The following is a 25,635-nucleotide window of genomic DNA, read 5'->3' on the forward strand; positions in this document are numbered from 1 at the left end:
GGAGCAGCCTGGGAGGCCTTGGGAGATGATGGATGCTGCAGATGACTTAGTGTTTGTTTTTAGCAGTCTTTAGGTGCACGTGTGTGTGTGTACCAGGCACAGGGTTCTGCAGCAAAAGGAGCAGGTTTGCAGAGCAGAGATGCAAGTTGTGCTCACAGGGAGCAGCTGCACTTGGAAATGTCAGCAGACCTTGTGTTGCACCTTGTGGCAGAGCCTCTGCTTTTAAATACCAGGCTGTTCACTGGTGCCACATCTCCAGCACATCCCAGCCACAGGCAGTCTCTCACAGAAAGAGCCGTTTAAGGCTCACATTTGCATACACTGAGTTTCTCAGCTATCAGGGTTACTCCATGCTGTAATCCATTCTGTGCTTCTAATACGATCAGTGAAAAATGAGGCTTCTTCCCAAATAAATCATCACCAATGAAGGAAATGGTGGTTTTTCCACAAGGCCTGAGGCTCCTGCAGTAGCAATTTGCTTTTTCCAAAAGGCAGAGAACTCTGGGCAGGCTCATTCTGTGCTGCATGAGCTCACTGCCAGTCTCCCCAAGATCTAAGCCCTTTGCATATGAATGAGTTTTCCCTGCCTTCGCCTCTCCCAGGATCTGCTGCTGTCTGTCTCCCTGGAATGTGGTGCCAGCAGCTCGGGAATAGTGCACCCATGGGCTGGGGTAGCCCCTCTTTGTCTCATCCATTATTCCATGCACCTCCCTCTCACATGCTAAGGGAAGAGGAGTGAATGCCAGTGTTTGGCATCCTGTATCCTGGCAAGGTGGGTGCTCAGGGCTGCAAAAAGTGAGAGAGAGAGAGAGAGAGAGAGAGCACCCTCCCCCTGCCTAGCGCTGTGTCCTGGCAAGGTGGGTGCTTAGGGCTGCAAAAAGTGAGAGAGGGAGCGAGCACCCTCCCCCTGCCTAGCCTGTCAGCTCCTGTGTTCCACCTTGCTCTGCTCCTTGTCTTCTTCCAAAGCCTGATTTTGCCTGTAACAGGGGGTTTTGGAGGAGCCCCACTCTATCCCCTGGCCCTGCGCCTTGCTCTGCTCCTTGTCTTCCTCCAAAGCCTGATTCTGCCTGTGAACAGGGGGTTTTGGAGGAGCCCCACTCTATCCCCTGGCCCTGGGGAGCAACCACATGACAGAGCAGACCTGTCATTGCAGCCAAAAGCCCTCAGTGCAAAGAGGCAAGCAGAGCTTTTCCTGCCAGGGGCGATGGGACCTCTCTGGGTGGGGAAAGGTACCTGTGTGAGTCAGGACGGGGAGAAACAGGTGGGCATCCAGCCCCCACTGAAAGAACTTTTCCCATTGCCAGATCTGCAGAATAAGGCCCTCACTGATCCTTTTGATCCACAAATAAATTGGATGGATCAAGATCACAATGAGAAATATCCCCATTCTCATCCAGAAGGGATTTTCAGCATAAAAAGGCTTTATGTGACTCATAAACTTTAACATTTATTTCTGCACGCGAGGTAAATATTTCCCCCTCTGAACGTCTAAGCAATGCAATTTTGTTTGAAGCCTCCATTTGTTTAAGTCTGAAGGTGACAATAATTCACCTGTTTTCCCTTCCTGTATTTTCCCAAGCAGTGGCATAAGCCAAAATAGAGCGAACTCAGCTCTGGCTGTTTGTCACCTGTCAGCTCTGTCCCTCAAATGTGCTCAGACAAGCTTTGTCCTGGAGTTTACATTTGGGCACCTTCTGACCTCAAGCTGCTGGTAAATGGCCCCAGGTTCTCCTGTTTAGAGGAAGAAATACAGCATACCTGCATGCAGCCACTGCCAGGGCAGGCAGGAAAGAGAGACATAATTTAATCTAACTCCAGATAAATCATGATTACACAGCGCTCTGCCTGCCACAGGCAGTTGGGAGTCCCATCTCCTTGGCACTGTAGCAACACTTGTCATCCAATGTCCCAAAGAGACCCACTCATGGCCAGAGATCACAGATGACTGAGAAGATGCCTGGAGTTGTAAACACCATCAATCTGGAGAAAACAAACACTGCTGGGAGCTGATGTCAGATGGGGATGTTCCAAGTCAGCACTCGTCTCTGCAGAGCACAGGATGTGCACATGGGCTGCACAGACCCCCACCTCACACCCCCCAGGTCTGGTACCTCCTGAAGCTCCAGCAGATCCAGGGAGACAAAGTGCTGTCTGTCCTTCCCTGGAAGAGCTTGGGTCCCCAGGTTTTGGAGGCTGTAGTCCCCCAGGCAGCCTCTCAGAGAGGGACCAAGGTAGGAGTGAGCAGCTGTGGTGGCCATGTGGCTGTGTGCAGCTGCCAGGTGCCCTTTGCCACCCTCCAACCTGCTCCTGCCAGACAGGGAGGCTGGTTTGGGACAGGTGTTAAAGTTTTATTTTGAGTTCCCCACTTACAGGCAGAGACCCCAGTGTGGGCAGTGCCCCATGTCCCACGCCAGCTTTCGGAGCAGCTCCCCGTCTCATCACAGGCAGTATGTTGGCAGCACAGGTACCTCACGTGGTTTTGTATCCTTTTTGGTATCCCTTTGGTGCCTTTCCTGGCTTTGGTGGAGTCACTTCTGATTTACAGCTGGTGTCACATGAAATCTGAAGCAGGTGCTCTCCTTCTGGCCCGCTCCCACCCAGGACTGCCCTGTTCCCCCTGCAGCTCCCAGTTTCCCTGTCCTCAAGGACATGTTCATGTCCAAGCCTAAATTCCATGCTAACATGCACAGGCTGTTTCTTTATCAGCCTGTCCTTTTTTTTTTTCTTTTTTTTTCCCCTTTTTTTTAAAGGAAACTGAATCCAAGGCTGCCATGTAATGATGACATTATTGTTAGTTATTTCTATTTCCATAGTTCCAGGAGGTAGAGAACAGAGTCCCACTGGGTTAAATGCAGCACATGTTATAACAAAAAGACAGTCTGAGTGCCAAACAACTTGCAATCTTATTTTTAATGTAAGGAATGTAAAATTAAGATTACTATAGCAACATCTTGCCCACGTTGAACACAGATAGGATTTGTTGGTCTTTATAAATATATATGAGTGTGTGTATGTGTATATATATGTAATGTACACATACAAATCCTAAATATCTCTGGCAACCTTTCCTGTAGTTGAATTTATATTTAATTTCAGGCTCTCTGTATTACAAATCTAATTTGCATCCAGCTTTCCTTCAGCAGCCTTGCCTTTTCCTTCAGGCTCTTTTGTGCACCCTGCATGCCAGGCTGGAGTGCCCACTGCCTGGAGCAGAGACAAACTCTGACTGGGGGAGCTAATCCCATCTACTGGGGGCTTCATTTTAACTGTATACAACCCTGCTAAACCTTATAACTGACTTTACATCTCCAAATTTGCTTTCTTCAATCAGATTTTAGGAAAGCAGGGTGAACTTGAGGCATGCAAATTCTTCCTTTTTCTTTCCATTTCTCTTCTCTGAAGTTATTTGTTCAACTTTCAATGAAATTCCTCTGAGGTACAAACCGAAGCTCTAATTTCTTCCACATGACTGAATAAAACCTGGGCCTGGTTTTATTAGGAAATGCCTGCAGGAATGGCAGAGCACAACCGAGACTGAGGAGCTGAGGAAAAGGCAGCAGGAGGATGGATGCTCCTACAGCTCAGTGTCACTTAAATTCTCTAGGAAAGCAGCAGAAATTCAAGCACTGTTTTCACCTTGTTGCAGAGGTAAGTGGAGTTACTGATAAAGAAAAACTTTAACATCACCAGATCTGAAGAGAGCTGTCTTTGCTTATGAGCCTACAACTGGGGAGGAGGGGAAAACCAGGCACCAAACTGTGCTCAGGAGATCTGAAGGATACCACTCTCTGCCAAAGAAAGACACACTGGAGGGATGCCCTCTTCTCTTGAGGAGCAGGAGGAACTTGCAGCTCATTTGTAGCAGCTTTAAGGCTGTGGAGTTGAACGTGCACAGTTGGAGGGTTGGTGGATCCACTGTTTTGAGAGCAGACTGTAATGGAGATCTGAGAACCAAAACTGAAAACGTCTGCTGGCAGGTCTGGATGGAGAAGCTGGAAAGCAGCCTGGAGTTGCCAGCTGCAGATTTCTGGTGCCTATGACTTAGCAGAATTAAATACAAGGAAATAAATCACAGGCAGCTCTGCCTGCAGGGTCTAGAAGGAAAGCAAAGGGGCTGGGGTGAGGAGGGTGAGCAACCCCAGTGGGTCTGTGGGGATGGCAGGAGTGCAAAAGTGAAGAATGGCTCTGCAGGGCACACAGAGGCCCACTTTCAAAGCCCACCCAGGCAAACACAACAGCTTTCCTTCAGACGGAACTGCTCTGTGAGCAGGAGTCAATGCCCTCCTGCAGAGCCTGCAAAAACACTGACAGGTGTAAATGCAGAGCTGATGCCCAGAGGAGGTTTCTGGATGCAGTTATTGCAGAGATGGGTGGGACAGAGCAAACATAGCTGGCACTTCACACATGCATTGGGTGGTGGTGTGGACCTTACCATGGCAGGCTGAAGATCAGACCAGGCAATGGGGAGTGGGTTGATGACCAGTGGGAGTTCATGGGCAATGATGTATTATAGGGCAGAGCAAAGTGATTTCTGTAAGATGGGCACTCAGCTGTTTGCTGCAGGAAAGTTGTTTCTTCGCTTAATTATTCCTGACCCTGGGCTGACCCCCAGGCAGAAGAGACATTGCCACCTCCTTGCCCAAATAGAGGAGGAAAGACAGTCTCCAGGGGTCCAGCAGGGCAACAGGGCTGCAAAGCAGGCCCAGGAGGAGTCAGTAACGTCTGTAGGGTGAACAAGCCATCTTCAGGACCACTGGTTGAAATCCACACACACTTTCTCATCCTGTTCTTTGGAATGGGCACCCAGCAGGACAAGAGTTTGTTTATGATGGGAGTTAACCCTGGACTGCCTCAGGTAAGAGCAGCTGCTGTGGGCAGTGTGAGCACCAGTGCTGTGTGCTGGGTAAAGGTTTGTGTGCAGCCTCAGCCCAGAGACCTGGTGGCTCACCTCTTGGAAATGCTGCAGAGCTGCATGGTCCAGTGAAATCAGAGCTTTTAGTGGGAGTACAGCAAGAGAAGAGAATAATTTCCATTTCCCTGAAGAATACGGAGTTTCCCATCTATGGGCTGCACGTTGCTGATAAGTACCAAAGTGATAGCCTGAGGAAAGGGAATCTCTTCACCGTGGAAAAAGCTTTGGTTGTGGAGTCACCTGTTAACTCCCAGCACACTGCCACCGTGGTTGGCTGCACTTCTGCAGGGGCAGGTAGGTACCACACATCCCCCTGTGCCAGCCACCATCACCATCACCTCTCTGCTTTTTATTACTCTTGACCTTCCTGTTCCCATCAGGTGTTTTTAAGCAAGCCTGCCACCAGGGCTGTAATCGGTTCTCATGTCCTCCTATTTATGCTCTCACCCAGCAATTTGCACAGGGCTGTCGAGCTCTGCTCGTAATTGACAGGGGAAGGCAATCTGCTTCATGAGAGGAAACATCTCCACGGCTGCTGGATCTGAGCAGGCTATTTCCCATAATGAGGATGAAGTAAAACAGGATCTCACTAACAGCGTGGATGTAGCTGAGCCCTCATTACTGCAGGCACAGAGGTGCTGCTTGGGACATAATTAAGAGCTCGAAAGTGTCACACTGTCCTTCCTACACTGCTGCTTCATAGCAAGATGCTTAGTGCCAAGTGCTCCTGAAATTTGCTCAAGTCACAATCCAGGCTGCAGGAGGGGCTGCTCCAGGAAAGGGAAAGCTCCTTGTCTTCTTTCCTAAGGCAGTCGTTTCTCTCCTTGCAGAGGACAGCCATGGGAATTTCAGCCTCAGCATTGGAAAGCATCTGCCAATGGCAATGGCTTGTGCCTTCTCCAGCAGGAGAAGCAGCTTGGACGTGGTGTGGGCAGAATGCTTGCAGGTGGGTGTGCATCTGAATGCACATGGGGGCTGGGGAGGCAGGGAATGTGAAGGGGAGAGTCCCCAGAGCATCTCAGCACTTTCCATCTCACACTCTTGCCCCTGGAACAGTTGGAGGATAAAATTAGGTCCTTTCTCCCCATACAGGTGGTGGTGAACTGGGTAATACCCTAATATTTCCAAAATTTTGACCTGATTCCTCTAGCTGATCTCTAACTGAGATGAACCCTGGGCTGGAGGAGGGGGAAGTAAGGGGAGAGAAAGTGAGGTGAGAGAGGCTGTGAGAGCTGCCCTAGGAAAACTGAGAGCCACTCAGCCAGCATCCCTGTAGGTGCTGATGTGGGAAACTGTGAGAACAGAGAGATTTTTGTGTGCACAGCATGTTGGGGCAAAAGGGATGGGCTGGAAAGGGAATGGTCAAAGGAGACCTGTAAGGAGCAGGAGTGGGTTTGGTAAAGTCACTGAAAAATCCCACATTTTGTCCTAGCATCTTGAGACCTGCAGCAAGACTGGTTCCAGCCACGGGATGCTGCCCAGTGTAGCTGGTGGTGAGAGCTACCACAAAACCCAGCACATGTCCCCAGGGATGCAGGGCTGGGTTCAAGGCACTGATGATGCTGCTGCAGGAAGAAGCCTGAGTTTCTTCACACATATTTATTTGCCAGCAGAGACTGTACAAATCCCATGCATAATTCAGCTGCTGCCATACAAATCATCCCACCAGTAAAAGCCTTTTCAGAAAGCACGATTTGATTGCAACAAACTTTCACCCAAATGTGCTGCAGCCCCGTATGACAGGTTTTAAACTTTTGCCGTCACTTCCTTCCGAGAGGCAGAGTGAATCTAGGTCAGCCTCCCCCTTGCTCATTTGTAATGAGGCTAATTCTGATTTCATTCATGTTGTATCCTCAAGTTTGAGATGGGGGGAAAATGGGATATTTGAAAAGGCAAGTCAGCCTCAAAGTCATTCTTCTTATATCTCATCTTGGAGCAAAGGAAGGTGGCTTGATGTTGCATCCCAAGGCAACATTGATGGTGTCATTTATTATTCAGGGTGCAAGAGGAATACAGAGTTTCCTTCTTTCCCTTTTTATTTAGATTACAGCGTTAAGCTGGGCTGAATGAGCAGGCCTGTGTCCGCAGCTCTGGTGGTGATTAACAGCCAGGGCTGTTGTGGGCCAGCGGGCTGCGCGCCGTGTCGGGCTGCTGCTCGGGGACAAAGAGGGGAAGTGGCTGAACACGGGGTTATTCATTTGTCTGGAGCTCCTAGGCAAGCATGACAGCATAAATAGAGCTGCTTGTTTGTTGATCTCCTCTGCCATGGCAGCTGAGGGCAAGCTGCTGCATTCATCCGTTCACTGCTGAAGCAGCCAGTGCTGCTTTCCCAGGACTGGCACTTTCACCCTGTGCACAGTACAGCTGTGCTGCCTCTCTGTGTTTCTCTCTGGACCAGAGAAAAGTTTGGGAGAGAGGAACGACTGCTGTATGTGTTTGGCTGGAGAACTGCAGGTGGGCAGTAGTGATTCCCCTGTAGGTACTGGTTTGGAAATAACTCTGCCTCCTGGCCACGTGCTGGATTTTAGGGCAGGATCGAAATAAGGGGTGTGGGTGGGAGAAGGTGTTTGCCCTTATTTTTATGCTAATAGTCATGATGCATTGTTGTTTTGATTTTTTAAGATTTTCTAAGTTTTTTGATGTTTACATTCTTGTAATGCACTTTCTCACATACTTTCTGTAAATAACTTATTGTTTTGCATTCTTTTATAGAAGAAGAGAAATTTGATGAACTGTTAATTTGTCCAGCGTCATTGAAGAGGTGGCACTTTCACCCTCCAATCCACTGTCACTTTTAGAAATCTATAACTGTTAGAATAAAAAAATAAACTTCCCTTTTACCTTAAAAGCAGCAGTGTGTCTGCATTGTATTATTTTATGTCTTATAATGACAATCCATGGCAGGACTAAATGACTTATTTTAGCTGTGTTTGTGGGCTCAGTGAGTCTTAGACTGCACCAAGGAATGAACCTCCATTGTCTGGGCTCTAGATCAGAATCTTAAGCAAATAAAACAGTCTGTACTGGAAAGGCCATGCTGAAACTCTGCACTGGCTGAGCACTGCATGCTTGTGGCATTGAACACCTGTAGGCTGCTGGTATCAATATGGGAGGCAGCAGAGACCTCTGCACTCTTACTGAGTCTGTTCAGGGGTGTAGGACACCTGCTCTGCCCATCACCAGGAGCAGACTAAAGAGTGCAGGGGCTAAAGAGTGTGGAAGTAGTCCATGTGGCAAAGGATTTACCAGCCTCATTTCTGCTTCTGCTTAGTGTGTCTCCCAAAGGACATTGCTTGAGTCAAAATGCAGGTGTGTTGAGAAATTACAACTTTCATTGCCTGCTGTTTTTATTAGAAATAAATACAAGTACTTGGCTAGGCTGGTGTGCTGGGAGAAGAGGGGTTCAGCTTCATTCAGCATCTTTGCCTTGTGTGTGAATCTGGGGGACAGAGCAGGTGTTTGGTGGGACATGGACAAGGGAGACAACTGAGTGTTACTGCTTGGGAACCTCAGTGTCAGGAGTGGCTATAAAATTGGCCTTGCAGCTCACTGGGAATTATTTTTAGTGAGGAAACCACTAACCCACCCTGTGGTCCTGGTGCCTGCTTTTTCAAAGAGGGAGTTACAGATCAAAGATGGCTTGCCTGCACCCTGTCTGCAGCTGAGACAGGCAGTGTGGAAGTTGAGGCTCTGATTTTGTATCTCTCTCCTTTCTTTTCATGTCTTCTCCCTCCTTTGAAGTGGGACACCAAGATACCTTTGAATGAGCTTATGTTGGAACTCTGAAATTTCCGACCCGGTGTTCCTGATTCAGTGCTAACCTACCTGTTCCAGCAGATGCCCAGGGGACCACTAATTATTTTGCTAAGCTTGAGGAGTTCCCCAGGTCTGGCTAAAGGGAATGGGTATGTCACTGTCACTAAGCATGCTTAGTCAAAACAGCAAGAAAAATTTGCCTCAAATATGCCAAATTCAGTATAGTAGTATTTGTAGAGAACAGCCATTATCTTTGTATATTTGACAAAAGTTAATTGTCTCTGTGACAATCAGGGTAGTAGTCAGCCTGTCCCTGTATAGGAGGGGAAAAAAATTCTTCATTTATAAGCGATTCATTAAGTAGCATTAAAGCTGTCTCTGAAGACAAAATAATCTTTTTAAAGAGGACTCAAGGTAGCGAGAAGGAAGATTAATGCCTCAGCTATTTTTCAATTATGTAAGCTTCCATTTATTACAGTATACCTGGATTAACTCTTACTAAGCTGTGTGCCTGCTAGGTAGGGTTGTGAAATGGGGGTGTTTTGTGCCACTGGACACTCTCAGCAAGGGATGAGAGATGCTCTGCACAGGGCTGCTGCGACGGGCATGGCAGGAGGGTGCCAGGCACTGCCCCTCCAGCCTCCCTGTTAGCAAAGCTGTGACAATTTTGCACAAGGAGTGTGCATTTCTAGTGCTTGAATATTTTGCACTGATTACATTCTACTTGGTCTTCCTGTTGGCATGCATGCACCTACTCTCTCTCCCTGGTGTAGTTCAGGTACTGAAGGGTTCTGGTTTCTGACACTAATTCAGGTGCTTTCTCCTGCGATCACATTCATGATCCTTGCACAATCAAAAGAGCCTAAATTCTTCTAACACACTGGAGATACTCTTATTTCAGCGTGATTTATGTCACCAGTTCTGGTAAAGTGTAATTAAAAAGGTCTCATTGATACCTCTACCTTAATATTTTTCCCCTTGCCACTGCTCCTTAGAGTGCTTGCCTTGTCTTAATTGAAGCAGTGAAGAGTCCATTTAGCAGGAAGGTGGGAGGAAACAGCCTGAAGATCATTCATCTAAATCACTCCAGTGATGAAAACAGTTGCTCACTACATCTATCATAATTTCTTCTAAGTTTCTTATGGAAGATTAGTTGCTGCAGCTATGCAGATGCACACATGCCTGGTAGAGCTCTGCAGACCTTCCCGTCTAGGGCAGTCACTCCAGGCTGTGGAAAAAGAACTGCTTTCTGTAGGTATAAATTACACACCAGATAAAAAGCCCTTTTTATGTTTTTTCCAGTTGCATTCATTTCATGAAATGTTACACCCCCTTTACCTCGCACTGCTCTGTGAGCAAAGTTTTTTTAAATGTGAGGCCAAAATCTTTTTTGGGTAGCTTTGGTGCTCTTGCCAAGATACTTTTACGTAAAGTTCAGGTCCCTTGAAGTCACATCCTCGTTCTCCTAAGAGCATCTTATAGATGGTGCAAAACTGAAAGAGAAGAGCAGAGTGAAGGTGAAAGGTGCTGGAAGGATATGTCCATGAGAGTTGACCTTACTCCAGTCTGCAAGTATGTCCTGAACAGAACAGCTGAAAGTCCATGAACAAAACTATTTGGTTTACACAGAGAAAATGTTTTCAAAACTATGCAGAATTCAGTGCAAAGTGCCAAAAGGAAGCCAAAAGAAGCTACATATCAAGCCAAAAGCTCTCTTTAACAATTCAAGGATTTTGATAATTTTGTTTAAAACCCTCTTTTTTTTTTTTTTTTTTTTTTTTTAAACTATGCAGAATTCAGTGCAAAATGCCAAAAGGAAGCCAGAAGAAGCTACATATCAAGCCAAAATGCTCTCTTTATTTTTTTTTTTTTTTTTCAAAATTGAGCACTTCAGTCATGGGGAAAAGGTAGGCAGACTTTAAAGCGGGTTGGCTCAGCAAGGTTCTGAACACAGATGCAAGGCTGGCTCTGACCCCAGGCCCCCAGGCCAGGGCAGACCCTGTTTGCTGCTGGTCTCTGCTGTGCCTCGCTGCTGCTTGTACCCTGCTGGCAGGGAGTGAGCCACCAAAGGCTTTGCTTTTTGCTTTGTTATTGACTCACTTGACCAGGCAGTAGTAAAACCCCCACGATGGGTTGTGACACAACCCTCATGTTTGCTTGGGCACTTTGACCTGCACACAGAGGGGTGGCTTTGGGCAGGAGCCAGAGGAGGTGGCGCTGGACAGCCCAAGCATGGACCTGCCCTCTGTCCTGCCCATGGCTGGTGCTGAGACCTCTGCTGTGAGCACAGGCTGAGAGAGCTGGGTTCTTCAACCTGGACAAGAGGAAGTTTCAGGGACACCTTATAGCACTGTCCAGTCCCTGAAGGGGCTGGAGAAGGACTTTAGACAAGGGCAGGGAGCGACAGAACAAGAGGGAATGGCTTTAAACTGGCAGAGGGTAGGTTTAGATTAGATATAAGGAAGAAATTTTTGACTGTTGAGGATGATGAGGCACAGGTTGCCCAGAGCAGCTGTGAATGCCCCATCACTTGAAATGTTCCAGGCCAGGCTGGATGGTGTTCCTGAACGTGTCCCTGCCCACGGCATGGGGAATTGGAACTCAATGATCTTTAAGGCCCTTTCCAACACAAACCATTCCATGGTTCTATAGTATCCCTATTTTCTCTTTTCTGATTTTGTTTTCTAAACAAAGCTGAGAGCTCATGTGGTTGTGGTATTGCAGCCACAGCCTGACCGCAGTGGTTTGGTGTCTTCTTGCTCATGGAGGTGTGGAATAAAGCACAGAAGGTGCCTGGAAGCCCTAGGCGTGGGTCCCGGCTGAAGGAGCCGGGTGTCCCGGCTACTGGAGCTGGGTATCCCGATAGAGGGAGCTGAGTATCCCGGCTGAGGGAGCGGGGTATCCCGGCTAAAGGAGCTGGGTGTCCCGGCTACGGGAGCGGGGTATCCCGGCTACTGGAGCTGTGTGTCCCGGCTGAGCGCTGTTTTCCTGCGGCTGAGAAGGCGCTGAGTGAGTGGGCTGCTGAGCTTACATTACTGCGGGGGATTCTGCAGCGCACACGTTACAATCGGTAAAAAGTATTAAAGCGAAAGTGAATGGTCTCATTCTGGCGTAATTGGTTGAAAAAGTCCCTGCGGGGATGGGTTTGCCTGAGGGGCGGCTGGCTGGGAGCGGAGCCGCGGGGCGGTGGGAAGCACAGGCACCGGGAAATGCTTCAGCGCCTCGAGGTGCGAAACCCCGCCTGGCAGTCTCTCCCTGCCGGCACCTGTGCCCGAGGGCGGGGACGGGCAGGGCCGGTCCCGCGGGGGCGGGCGGCGCTGCGGGCCCGGCGGGGACCCCCGCCCGTGAGGGCCCCTCCGCGGGGAGCCCCGCGGCCCATCTGCCCGGCCAGGGGCTCCGAGCTGCCGCTGAGCCGGAGTAGTGCCCGCCCGCCGCTTCGCTCCGGTGAGCGGGCTGCCGCCGGGTTCCCGGCTCGCTCTCTGCCCGTCCCGTCCCGTCCCGCTGCTGCTGCTGTCCTCCGACTTTTCGAAACTTTTGTCCCCCAGAGGCAGCTGCAGACGGAGGAGCCAACTCAGGTAAAGCCCACGTCCCTTCAGCCGACCCGCGCTGGGAGGAGCGGGGCAGAGGTGCAGGTGAGGACGACTCCGAGTGCCGCGTCAGGTCCTGAGCAGGAGTGCTCGGGTTTGTACGACAGGTCCATTACACCGCTGTGCACTTGCTTTTGTGTTCCAGCCTTTCAGTGTTTTCATATTTTTATCGTAAATCTGCTATGCCGAAAGCAGAGTGAAGAATTTACATGGTTTTTTTGCACAGGTAACTTGGAAGTCGGTTTTGTAGCCTTATTGATTGACCTCCCGAATGAATTAATATAGGAAAGTTGTTAAACTGATATTCTGTATTTTTAAGAAGGCTGTGTTATTTGAGGGTGTAAATTTCATTTCTTCAAAGTCTTGTTGTTTTAGCAAAGAAATAGTACTGGATATCAGTATTAACGGAGAACTTATACTGGATATAAGTTGCTGTGTAAGGAGTTTCAAGTAGTCTGTGTAGTGCTGCTTAAATTGTACCATAGAGTATGTTTTACTGAGGACTATATCACTGTCTGCTTTTATAGAGAGAACATAAAATGACCTTCAGTTTTATAGCTTGTAAAATGGCTCTAATGAAATATCTGTGGTGTTTATGATGTGCAAGTTGCAAGTATTTTGAGATGCTGATGTCTCACTGTCTTTCTCAATCTCCTGTAAATAGGCAGTAACTCAACAAGGTTCAGTAAAAGTACTGGATGGATAAGGCTGACAGGACAATTTCCAGTGCCTCTAACATTTGATTGATTTATTAATGATAGAAAGCACAGAAATGGCCATTGGCTTGGGCAGCCACTGGATGCAGTGACCTCGAATAGTGAGTTGCTTTTTAACTGGTACATAAAACGCTGCCCACAGCACCCGTAGTACACAGACAGGCTGTACTGGGTTTATGAGAAACTGCAGTAGAGCTGCAAAAGCCCTTCTCTTCAGCTTTGCTTTAAAATGTGGGTGCTGCAAGTCTGTAATCAGTGGTTCTGGGGAAGAAAAGCACCCTACCCTTCTCCCAAGATAACTAGCTGTTTATGTTATCTGGCTGCAAGCAGATTTGAAGCTATTAACGGCTTTTATTGCCTTTCAAATCGTTGATCCCTTGAATGCATTTCGTGTTTCAAGACTGCCTCCACTGTGAGTTGAGTTGAAGCTCCTGTGAAAGTGAAAAGGAACAGCTTTGTGGTGAAGTGATCACGGAGATATTTTCCAGATCTTAGCCCTTGTCAGTTGCCTGTTGTCTGCTCTCTGTACAAGCTGTCAGCGTGTACGAATAAAGTCAACACAAGTGCAAACAGTGCTAACCTTCCTGATTTGAGGGGACGTGGCTCTTGTTGCACACAGAGCTTGAGTGTGACTAGTGGGGAATTCAGTGTGACAGACTTTGAAGCTGTGGTAAGTCCCAAGACCCATCCTGTTTGTTCACCTGAGCACTGTTCCTCCTTCAGTCACAGCCTAAACTGGGAGTGCCTGTGCTAAGTCACAGAGGGTTTCAGCAGCAGGAGGATGAGGTGGTCAGGCCACTGGTGGTGGTGGTCTGATTCAGTAAAGTAAAATGTCTAACCTGCATCTAAGTGTTGTTATCTTGTGTTGCTAAAAAGATCATATGTGCTTAGGTGTTCAGACAGTACTGCATCTCTCTGTGTTGGGAAGTAAGCAGTCTGTCAGCCTCCCTGGATGCAGGACAGAAAGTCAGGGATCTCAGCTCAGTTCATGCTCCTCCTGACACGTGAGCAGCCACGTGAATGAGAGGGGCTCATCTGGAACCCAGCAGCCAGATTGAAGTCCTTTGGACAAAGAGTTTATCTGCTCATGTGCAAATATACCCTAAGCCAGTTCAATAAATGAAAAGGGCACCTCTGATGGCTGTGTCAGCTCTTGCCAAATCCTGGAAGGACCTTTCGTTTCTGGAGCAAGCTCACGCGAGGTCATCCAGCTGGAGCTAAAACTGTATTGTCAGGATAATCTGGATTCAGGCTGGGATGTGTAACTGGCACTGCTTCAGTGGCTGTGGTGGGGGATCTCTCTTGTGAGGGTGGGGTTTATGATCCACTACCCTGGACATTTTTGAAGAACTTGTCACTTGTCACTTCAGCACTGCCCACACCTGCAGTGGCACATAGCCACAAGAGTGTGACTGCTGGGCAGCATCTCACATCAGCATTTGCCTGGAACTGAACAAAGAGAAGGAGGTGAGTGGTGCCTGTGGGCAGAGGAAACTGGGATTCACTGAAAGCCCCAGGTGTCCTTTGTGGTAGACAGTTCACATCCACAGCTGACTGTTCAGCCAGAAATGCTGAAGAATGTCTGGTGTTAGGCTTTCCTAAGTCCAGTGTTACCTGAACACTGGAGATATTTGTGTGGTCAGAGAGGTTCCAGAAAAGCTCCAGGCTTTGGTCTGTATGTCCAAACATAGAGACAAGGCAGGGCAGTGGCACGATTGAGGGTGAAGGGTGTGAGGAATAGCCCTGCTCCTCTCACAGGAAAGATGTCTATATGTCTTTTTGGAAGGGGTGAAATTTTTTGGCAGCTGAAAATTTTGACAAACCTGACCACCCTTTTATTGCATTGGGCACTGGGGAGGTTGGGAAGAACTTTCTCTTTCAAGAGAAATCACACTGCTTCTCTTTCCATCTGGGAAGGTATAACGTAAGTTGATGTGTCCAGTGTTGTTACTGGAAGGTGCTCAGAGTGCTGAGCACAGATTAGGACCCAAGTAAGAAACAATGATAGTGAGCTGTGTATAATGGGACACGTGTGGGATCAGGACCAGCCGAGGGCTGCAGGCATGGCTGACCTTACAGCTTTCCATTCTGCCTCTGGCCAGCTTTACAAGTGTGAAAATCAGCTCTAAAACCAGCCAATATTTTTCAATGAGCCTGCTCCCTAGGCAGGGGCTCTAGCAATACCCTTCTCTAGTTCTTCTCAACTCGCTGCAAACTCAGGCACACAGCCCAAACATGCATTCCCTGGAAACCCATGTCTCCCAGCAGTGCTGCCTGGAGCTTTGTGTGCAGAGAGCAATTTCTGCTGCCTCACAGGCCCTTTTTGCTCTTGGGAGTGTAATCTCTGGGGATCCAAAACTTCTCTAGGGGCAGGCAGTGCAGGTACAACTCTAATGAGGTCATTGGGCTCAACTGGCTTTTAATCCTCTGGATATACACTATACACGGCTGTTTGCATAGCGAGGGGGATTTTGTTCTTGAACTCTCACCCCAGCCAAGGTCGGGCGTCACACAAAGTCTGTATGTGTTATGTCAACACGGTTACCTTTGTCAGCCAAATGCAAACTCTAAGAAGAAATACCAGATCCGTTTGACAAGCCCTCCAGCCAGAAAACTGTGTTGACTAACAGGAGTTGTGTTTCCATCCCTGAGCACTCGCTGGCCGCTCCCTGCCCTGCTGGGAGCACGGGCAGGGTGACCAGCCTGCACTTCCCAGGTCAGCCGTTTGCCCTCTGGAAATACTGGCACTGTGCTAAGTTTTTGTTTGCTTGAGCAGGGCTTTTTATTTATTATCCCAAGACCTCTGGAACTTCCTGGCTGGCCTGGGACAGGCTTCTGGTTTGTTTTTTTCTCTAAAGTCAATGTTAGGAATTTGGGTGAGCTCCTTCATAGGCTCCGAGTCCAGGTTTTCTCATTACAGATGTGAAGGATGGTTAGCAGATGCTGTTGGGGATCTTCCCAACTTGCTTCTCTGAGAATTTTGCTATAGCTGAGATTTAAGTCATCCTTATTTGCAAAGATAAAAGTAATGCTTATACTTTCTACATCGTCTATATCAGGATATTTTCACTGTACATTTTTAGTATCAAGCCTAATGTATTGATAGATTGTTGCTTTTTCCTGATAGACCTATTGCCTCCAGGTTTTTTAATATCTTCTAGCTTTCTTTATAAAATGTATTGAATTCTATAAAATTGGCTCTAATTTTAAAGTAGATTTATTTTTTTCTTTTCTTTTAAATTTGGCTCTTGTCTTAAATTTCTATTTTAAACCAAATATTTTTTTTTAAAATATACTGTTACTTTTCTTGGTGGGAAAGAGGACTCTACTAAGGCATCTTTAAACATCCTCCAATAAGCATTGTCACACTTACTTATATTTAGATGTTTTCTCTCAGTTATTTTTGTGTCTGGTTCTTTCTAGTTTTGTGAAACTGACCTTTAGGAGATGTTGTTTTGGACCATGTTCTGATTCCTTACCTCAAATCTAGTTGGGAACTGTGACTGGTTTTCTTTTGGCTACTGCAGGATTTCCTTGTCCTAGAAAGCTATCTATTATATGTAGGTGTTGAGATTTATTTTTTAATTTTTTTTTAGCACCACAAACCCTCCAGCATCTGCCATAAGCCTGAAATTACATCTCTTCTTGCTGTACATTGTGGGTAGATGCTTCAGGAGCTGCTCATCTGTTCCACTGATTCACTTGTCTACAGCAAACTCCTACCAGTGCTGCTGATGCACCGAGCCCATGGCCCTGAATGAGGGGGGCCCTGCTGCAGGTGGCTGGGCTTTCTGGGGGGGCTCTGCTGAGGGGAGCAGCCTGTGTGTTGGTTAAACTGCAAGAAGGTTGCTGGCACTCCAGGGTCTCCCCTTCCCCACCTGCTGGGGAAGGGTGGCAGCCAGCACCCCCTTGCCCTTCAGCAGGGATGGGCACCTGGGACATCAGAGGGGGGGCTGCTGACAGATGTCTCTGCTCTTGAGGGGGGCAGTCCACGCCAGTGGTTGCTTTTAGCTTTGTTACTGATGCACCGACAGCTCGGTGATGAGTTTGCCATTTCAAGCTGACTGCCAGTGCCCCAACCATGGGAATGGTACCTGCAGCATTAGGGCTGCAGAGATCTCTTGAGGGGGGCAGTCCATGCCAGTGGTTGCCTTTTAGCTTTGTTACTGATGCACCAACAGCTCGGTGATGAGTTTGCCATTTCAAGCTGACTGCCAGTGCTCCCCAGTGCCCCAACCATGGGAATGGTACCTGCAGCATTAGGGCTGCAGAGCAGCCTGGCTGGGGCTGGGCTCAGCTGGGCTGGGCTGTAGGGCTGCTGCAGAGAAGTTGTTGAGAGTGGTCTCTTGGGGGGTGTGGTGGGCTCTGGGAGCACTGGAGCAGGAGTGTAGGTGGGGATGGATCCGTCCCTGCTGCAGCCCCTGCTCCCGTGGCACTGCAGTGGGGCTGCTGGCTGTGGGAGGTGGGAGAAGCAGGAGTGACAGTGGGATGAAACCTGTGAGAAAATCAATTTGGATTAAGGTGAAGTGCGAACTTCAAGTGTAATAGGAGCATAAAGTGGAGAACAGTCTTGACGTGCCTTTTCCTGGAAGATGTCTTGCAGTGAGACACAGAGACAGGGCATTTGTTCAGGTTGTGTTGGAGCCACAGGCACAGCCCCGTGGCCAAACTGATTTGGAGAGGTCTCTGATGGCATCACCTTCACATTCACCTGCTCCTGCACTGGTGAGGGTTCAGACTGGATTCCCATCCAGGCCCTGGCATATCCTCCTTCCAGCAGTGCTGCTCTGGGCTCCTCCTGGGCTGTGTCCAGAGTGCCAAAGAGGAGGCTCAGCCACTGTCCTGTCCTGCTCCAAGTGGCATTTGTGCTCCTATGCTGTGCTGCTCCCATCTGTGCTCCCAGAGCTCCAGAGCAGGCGGCAGCTCACTCGGGCATGAGCAGCTCCTAAGTTGCTTTGTAGCACAGTAGCTTCAGAAATGTTTCTAAATTGGTCCTTCATGCAGCTCCGTTGGGGTTCCCAAGGGCATTCCATCCCATCAACTCTGTGAGGTCAAAGCTTCCAATATTTGGGTTTGGGTTTTTTTTTTTCTTTTCTATTTTTTTTTTCCAGGGAAAAAAGTCTTTATGTAGTCGTGAGTATTTTTAGGAACGCTGGATCTCAGGAGCCCCTTTGTGAAACTCTGTGCAACTCCCAGCAGAAATTTTTGCTCCTCCCACCCCCAGTCGTTTGATCCTCCTCCTCCCACTCCCAAAGCCCGGGTTGGAGCAGGACTTGAACACAGCACTGTAAGTCATGGGTGTGTGGCTGGGGAATGGAGTTGAAGCACTGTTAGTCATTCAGTAAGTGAGCAGTGCTCAGCATGCACTTCAGGTGTACCAGTGGTTTGGGAGCCAGATGGTATGTGGTCAAGTGAGAAATACGTGATTTGAGAGGAATTGCCGTGGTTTGATGCTGGCCCAATGCCAGGCACCCACCAGAGTCTTTTGCTCACCCTCCCCTGCTACAGCTGGGCAGTGGAGAGGGGAGAAAAAAAAAGAAATTGACAAACACTTCCTGAGTGGAGATAAAGACCAGGAAAAACACTTAAAGGACAAAACAGGCTCAACTTACGGTTGCAAAGTGAATTTATTACTAATGGAATCAGAGGAGGATAATGAGAAGTAAAATAAGCCCTTAAAACACTGCTTTCCTCCAGCCCCTTGCTCCTTCCAACCAACAGTGCAGAGGGACAGGGCAATGGTTAGCTCATCATTGAGATTTTCTTCTGCTGCTCTGAGAGTCCTTCCCCTGTGAGACTGTGGGGTCACTCCCATGGGGGACAGTTCTCCGTGAACTTTCCTGGCATGGGTGCACTCCCGGGAGCAGCAGCCCTACCACACCATCTTCAAAGCCATCAGAGACTGGCTCTGCTGGACATGGTGGAAGCTTCCAGGAGCTTTTCACAGGAGCCATCTTTGTGGCTTCCCTGCTATCAGAAACCAGGCTGTGCAAAACCAATACTCCAGTGGAACAGGTTTCCACTAGAGACAGTAATTCTGGCATTTCTGAACTGAAGATTATTTGTCTTTGCAGTGTTTGACAAAAGTTCTGTTACACATGTAGGTCTTTATACAGCTGAAATTAGTGGAAACAAAAATCTTGTTATTAGGCAGATTTGTGTCTTGTATCATGTAAAATACCTCCCTGCCTCCCCAGATGGCCACCCTGTGGACAAGAGAGCAAGCCGTGTTCAGCACAGTGCTGAGCTCCCGTTCTCCCTTTCTCAGTCCCTCCTAGCCCTGTGCCCTTCCCTGTCTCTAGCAAAGGCTCGTCTTTTCTTTTCAGCCCCAAAGAGCATTGCTGCCTGAGGACTTGATGTTCCTAAAAAATCTGGAGAGCCAAGTACTGGCATAGATAATGGTAAATAATTAATTACCTTGCAGACAATCCTTCAATACGAGCTGAAACATCTTTCAGGAAGAGGGAAGGTGGGCATATGTGCTCAAATTAACTGTTCCCTGTGATTAATTAAAAGGCTTAGAAGGACAACTGTCATGTCATGGCCTATAAATAAAATGGAAATTAATTCAGAGATAGGTTTTGTATGCTTTTCTCTTTTTTTCATTTTGTTTGCATTTTATTTGCTTTTTTCTCTCTGTACAGGATGTTTAATTCCTTCCAAGTCTGTCCCACAGCAGAGATCAGGGGTGGAGGAGGACAGGACAGTCCTTAGGAGAAGGCTGTGCCACAATCCCAGGACAGTCATGTCTGCAACAGCCCCAGTCTGATGGGACTGCTTTTTTGGAAGATGTAAAAGGAAACCTGTGGTGTAGCTTTCTCATGTTTAACCCTCTTCATTTCTGAAAATTGGAATGAGGACCAGTGAGTCTCTTCTGAGACCATCCCCTTGATGCCTTGCGTTGAGAGACCTCAGATCTTGCTTTGTTGAACAATCCCCAGCAGCACCTTCAGATGTGATGTTGACAAATGCTGTGGTGTCTGCAGGGACTGAGGTCCAGCAGCCCAGAGTCCCACCTGCCCTGAAGCCCTGCCTGTCCTTTGACAGGGATGCAATGCTTCTGGCCTGGAGCAGGAGAATGCAGAGGGTGAGGGAGGAGGGGGACACGTGGGAATGCTAATGCACTGGTGACAGTCTGGCCCCTGCAGGAGGTGTGATGGGATGTACCAAGCACAGCAAAAGCTGTGCCCAGGTGGGCAGTGGAATACTCAGGCTGACTGAGCTGCACCTCTTCCCCATGGCAGAGGGAAGGTGGGGAGGGCTGGCAGCTCTGCCTCTTGCAGACGTTCATGTTTTGCAGTAAGGGTAGGTGGGCTCAAGAGACCCTGGTGTTTTCTAGGAGCAAACCCCAGCCTTGTGGTGCTGAGCAGGCACACAGTTCCTGTGGGCTCTATGAGCTGTAACTTAGAGTTTAACATATTTCATCTTACTCTTAGCATGCTGTATGGTCTTCAGATCTCAGCTGTGAGTTTTATTTCTTCAGATACTGCAGTAGAAAATAGATCAAATTGTATCTTAATGGGATGGGTGAAATCCACAGCAGAGTTGCATTTGGATGCATTAGGAAATGGAGCCCTGGCCTATGCTGCCCCAGGGAATGCTGCCTGACAGCCAGGTGAGAGGGAGCAGCCTCCCCAGTGTGCCCACAGCTGCCTGCATGAGCCAGGATGGGGCACAGGGCTCCTCTGGTGGCTTCAGCTCTGTCCTGCTTGTGAGGAGATTCAGAAGAAGCATTTTAGGAAAGGGAGATGTTCTCCAGGTGGTCCAGGATTTTCCTGTGACTTGTAACTTTCTTTCCTATGTCCCTAAGGTGAGGAGACTGTTCCTTTAGGTGATCACTGCAGCTTAGGCTATCCCTGGACTTGCATACAAACATGGCAGAAGAGGGTTTGTGGTGTGAACAGCACATAGAAGGTAAGAGGGAGAAGAAGACTGGAATCCTGTGCCTGGGTATGGATTTTGGGCTCTGCTTTCAGGGTAGAACTCCTGGGAGATGATGATCTGTGCTCAGGGGTGGTTCTTCTGCACCCACCCGATCCACCTGCTTGTCTCCTGCTTTCATCTGCTGGCCAGCTTCAATGGCAAGAGCCATGCAGATCTCACTGTGTCAGTTCTTTGGCCCTCAGTCCCACCTGCAGGTTGCTGAAATACCCCTGCCCAGTCGTTTTAGTGGCTGCATTGTCCCTCCCAATGCATTTGTCAGCACTCGGCTTTGGGGCTTCCATGGAGGGTCTCTGGCTCATAGGGGAGCAGGGTCAGGATCAGCAGGAAGGATCCAGGCTTGCCTGGTGAGGGAAGAGCTGATGGGAGCTGTGTTTTTAAGGTACACTGATGGAGGAGGGAGGCATGTGAGGCTCCTGCTCATGTCCCTAAGGGAGCAGTGACACAGGGATGGCAGCATGGTGGCACTTCCCTTGTGCTGCTGTCAGTTTGTCTTGGCTGGTTTCTAGGAAAATGGATTATACCACATTCAAAATATTCACTACTGGATTTAGTAATATTTCAAAAATAACTTAAATGTATTTCTTTCAAAAGTGGTATTCCATGAAAATCCTTTCTGTTTATCTGCTGGCATTGCCAAGCACGTACTCCAAAGCCAACATCCATGCAAGTAATTTCTTTTTTAAACAGAATGGGAGAACAATAGCCTGTGTCATTAGCCTGGCCCCAAGCTGTCTGAGGACAAGGGCTGTGCGTTGTGTCATTCCCTACCTGCAGCTTTTCCCTGAAGTTGTCTGGGTGATATCTCTGTTGGCTCTGCCAGAGGTGCCTCAGGGAGCAGAGCCAGGGCTGAATGGCTGGGCAGTCTCCCTCTACTACTACATCTGTGCCAGCTGAGTTTGTTCTTCAGCCTCAGTACCTCTAGAGACAGTTCTTCAGTCTCTACATGTCAAGGTCTTCCCTCCTCATCTTTGAGATGCTTTGGAACTTTCTGAAGTGTCTCAGTTGTGGAGTGCTGGGAAGGTGGGGTGGTGGAGATCTCTCAACACTGGCCTGATGGCTTTGAAGAGCTGACATGAGCCAGCCCAAATAACAGCAAACCCCAGGCCCTGTGACTGATTGCCCAGCAAGGTGTGTGTTAAGGCAGGAGGTCAGAGCTGAAGCTCAAGAGAGTTTGGCCAGTGGTGCCATGAAGATGTGGGCATAAGGTGCATTAGCTTTACCTCAAGCACCCTTTCCAGTTCCTGGTACAGAGATTGAAAGCAAGCCATGACAACACAGAATGTTCCTGGAAGAGGTTTCCAGTAGCATTTGGAGTAGTCTGGAGTTGCCCAAGTTAGTATTCCTGCTTTTCTCTCAAGCTCCTCTCTCACCTCTGCTCTTCTGACTCCTGGTGGAAGACAGATCATGCTCACACTGGCAGTGTCTGTTAATATCTGACTGAAAATATCTGTCTCTTCTGAGTTTGGCACCATTAGTTTATTTACAAATGGTCAGTATGATCTCAGCACCTCAATAAACAGCAGTAGCAAAGATCATAGAATTCACAGAATGGTTTCAATTGAAAGGGATGTTTAAAGGTCATCTTGTCCAACCCTCCTTCATGGAGCAAGGACATCTTCAACTGGATCTGGTCACTCAGAGCTCTGTCCAACCTGGCCTTGAATGTTGCAGGAATGGGGCACCTACCACCTTCCTGGGCAGCCTGTACCAGTGGCTCACCATCCTCATTATAAAAAACTTATTCCTAATATTTAATCTAAATCTACCCTCTTTTAATTTAAACCCATTACCCCTTGGTCCTACTGCAACAACCCTTGGTAAAATGTCTGTCCCCATCTTTCTTACAGACCTCTTTAGGTACTAGGAGATGCCGTAAAGTCTCCCTGGAACCTTCTCCAGACTGAACACCCCCGAGAATCTGAATGAACAGCCAACCTTTCCTTCATAGGAGAGGTGTTCCAAAATGAAGATGAGTTGAAGAATTAGCTATCCTCTGCTTTCCATCACTAGTTCTGCCTGTTTTCTTTCTGGCATTTCCAAAAATATCGACAGCTTCTCTGGAGTTTTCAGTGTTCTGCTTTGCAGGGAGAAATTAAGCTAGAATGAAGTATACTGGTGCCTTTATGTAGAAGTACATGTTGTCAAGGCAGAGATTATGTCTTGGCTTTTTCAAGGAAAGACTAGAAAGGAAAAAAATTTTTCTACTCTACCTAAGATGTGAGCATTAAGTCAGTGGTGAGCTCTGCCATTATGGCTTGTGTCTTAAACAGTCTTTCTACTAACCCAAAGTGATTAGTCAAAATTAATTGGACTAAGTGGAAAGCTTGCTGACAAAACACTTCAAGAGTAGGTGTAGCTGATAGGCACCAAAATGGTCAGACATTACAATGTGGATTGCAAACTCTGCCTCTGCTGTGATCATCCGTGGGAGTTTCTGCAGGGAAGAGAGAAGTGTGGTGTGAGGACTTGCAGAAAAACACAGGTGTGGTGGGAGAAGGAGGGGCATGTGTGATGGGAACAGGAGGGATACTTGTGCTGGGAGGCTGTTGAGCAAATCCCTGCCTTGGAAGAGGCAGTCTTGTCTGCTGAGAGTTAATACCATGGCCAGCAGTCAGAGCAAGGAGGAGCAGCAGGAGTTACAGCTCTGCTGTCTCTGACAAGACACAAGTTTGCAGCTCCTGCAGAGGATCCACCTGCATTACTTGCTGAGATACATTTGGGCCCAGAGCAGTTCAGCAAACACAGCCTGCTGGAAGGTGCTCAACCTCAGGTCACTTCTCACCTAGGTTAGGAGGATTGAACATTTCAGCACATGTACTGGCCTTCTGGTCCTTCAGAGATAGAGAATGCTTTGTTTTGGAAGGGATTTTAAAGATCATCTCATTCCAACCCCACTGGCACTGGCATTATCCTCTTAGGAAGACAGAATTTGTAAGACAATGCACTCTTGTTCCTGACAGATGCTGATGAGCCAGTTCCTAATGACCCAAGACCTTGCTGGGGACTCGAGAGGGCCCTGTTTTCAGAACAGCTGCAGTGAACAAAACATTCCCTGCCTGGTCTAGACTCGCATGGAAAGGTGAGGCAATGATGTCTGCCAGCACCTTGCTCTAAGTCCTTCCAAAAAGCAAGTAAGGACAGAGAAGCCAGCAACTGACTTGAGCAAAAACCTAAGTGGGAAAACCAGGGTTTCCTGTGCCAGGCAACAAGGAAGTAAAACTAACTTTCCTAATTAGGACAATAGACTAATTAGCTAATGAGTGAAGTCTTTCCAGTGTGGATGTACCATTGGAAGCCATTAATTAAAAGTCTTGCTAAATCCCAGACTAGGCAAAGCCTTTGATAATAGGGAAGAGGAAGAAGTAGTTAGCACTGTGTCCCTTAGCACACACAAAGCCTTCTCCATGGAGTCTTTAAAATAATAAATTTGCTTTGGAATAAATTATACAGATACAGAAACAGAGGAGTGGGGAAGCAACAAACAGGGCTTACAAGGAGCTAGGCTGTTTCAGTCTTGCTGTGGCAGCATCTGTTCTTCCTTACTGGTATATTGACTCCACTTCTCTCATTTGTTATTTCCTTTTTGAGACAAATTTCTCCCAGGAGAGGTTGGATTTCTTCTGATTGATCGTTGGCATTACAAAACCAGTTGCTGCTGCTGGGCTGTTCCCATTGCTTTGGCAGACCAGTCTTTTACAGTTTCCTCTTACCTTTAAAAGTGATTCTTTTAATCATTTGTAACAAATGTGTAAAGATACCACTTTTTCCTCCCATGTGGAATGAAGACAAATGATCAAACTCTGACACCTTTTTCCTGGAATGTGATCCTGGTTTGTAATCAACTCCTATTTTTCTCTTCCCTGTTTTTAAATGAGTTTCAGTTCCTAGTAGTCAACAAAACTGTCTATGGCCTGGCCTGCAAGAGAACTTGAGAGGAATTTTTGCAGGGGCTGTAGGGACAGGAGAAGGCAGAGGGGCTTCATGCTGACATAAGGCTGGCTTAGATGAGATATTAAGAGAAAATTCTTCATTATGAGGATGGTGAGACACTGGCACAGGCTGCCCAGAGAAGCTGTGGATGCCCCATCCCTGGGACTGTTCAAGGCCAGTTTGGACTTGGTTTGGAGCAACCTGGGCTAGTGGAAGATGTCCCTGCCTGGGGAGTTGTTGTGTCAAGCCCTTGGCCACAAGTTTCCCTTAGCTGGGCTAAAATTGTCCCCAAACTGGAACGGGAGGATACAGCATGTCAATGAAGAGGAAGGGCTGAACATCTCTTTGTTGAGTTTAACTTTCTGCCATGGACATGTAAGACAAATTCATTCTAAAATAGAAAGCTGAACGGTTATTCTTCACTGTGTTGTTCTAGAAAAGCACTTCTTTTTTTAAAGAACAGACAGAGAAGACAATTCCTGCTAAGCATTCATTTTGTATTTGTCCTTTCACTCACCCTTGCTTCTCTAATTCTGCTGAGACTGATCTTTCACCAGGAAATGAGGAAGGTTGGGGAAAGGTGCTGTGTGTGGGGGATCTAAATGCACTTGGTTGCTGACAGCAGGGTGGATGAGGATGCCAGCACAAATGAGCACGTGGCAGTGGCTTGCACTTCTTCAGAAACCAGTGGCCCTTTTTGTTCTGAGGGATCTGTTTTAACTGCTGGACTTTCTTGAAAGCAGAGTTCTCACTGTGTGCTGAATTCTTTTAAAAGTAACTAGGTTGGATT

At 47.9% G+C, this 25,635-nt stretch overlaps 1 protein-coding gene across 10 annotated transcripts in view; it reads left to right on the forward strand.

Moving 5' to 3' along the window:
- Window positions 1-3,495: 3,495 nt before the first annotated feature.
- GPR50 (G protein-coupled receptor 50) overlaps window positions 3,496-25,635 on the forward strand; it is a 51,948-nt gene continuing 29,808 nt past the window's right edge. The window contains exons 1-3 of one of the 10 annotated variants that reach the window (XM_039717523.1): window positions 12,015-12,300; window positions 20,782-20,885; window positions 23,876-23,994. The gene's annotated coding sequence lies outside the window, so the exon portion shown is untranslated. Of the gene's footprint in view, window positions 3,649-11,639; window positions 11,739-12,014; window positions 12,301-18,098; window positions 20,059-20,781; window positions 20,886-23,061; window positions 24,047-25,635 lie in introns of those variants that run through there. The other 9 variants (XM_039717524.1, XM_039717525.1, XM_039717527.1 and 6 more) reach the window with 9 other exon arrangements.

Source organism: Passer montanus, unplaced genomic scaffold (genome assembly GCF_014805655.1).
Source record: "Passer montanus isolate IOZ18808 unplaced genomic scaffold, ASM1480565v1 scaffold38, whole genome shotgun sequence".
NCBI lineage: Eukaryota > Metazoa > Chordata > Aves > Passeriformes > Passeridae > Passer > Passer montanus.